We start from the raw sequence: 431 nt of genomic DNA on the forward strand, positions 1-431 counted from the left end.
TCCACGTCCCCCTGTTGCACAAGTTAATGTGGAGCAACTCTGTATGGGACATGGCAAAGAATAAACAGAGCGTGAGAACGTCACATAATAATACATATATATTCATATATGTATATATATATATATACATATATATATAGATATATATATATATACATATATATATACATATACATGTATACATATATATACATATATACATATATACACATATATACATATATACACATATATATAGTTATAGAGAATTAGCTACTGAAAATTAGATTTTCTAATAGAACAGCACTCACACGGGGAATAAGTTCCAGTTCCAATACAAAATTACAATTAAATATTACATTGAACAACACGGGGGAATGTTTTAACTCGGGCTTTAAACACTCGCAGCCTCAGACTCTGTCCATGGTGCTGAAACCCAGTAGTCGTTTGAA

Source organism: Cynoglossus semilaevis, chromosome 4 (genome assembly GCF_000523025.1).
Source record: "Cynoglossus semilaevis isolate Cse_v1.0 chromosome 4, Cse_v1.0, whole genome shotgun sequence".
Classification (NCBI taxonomy): domain Eukaryota; kingdom Metazoa; phylum Chordata; class Actinopteri; order Pleuronectiformes; family Cynoglossidae; genus Cynoglossus; species Cynoglossus semilaevis.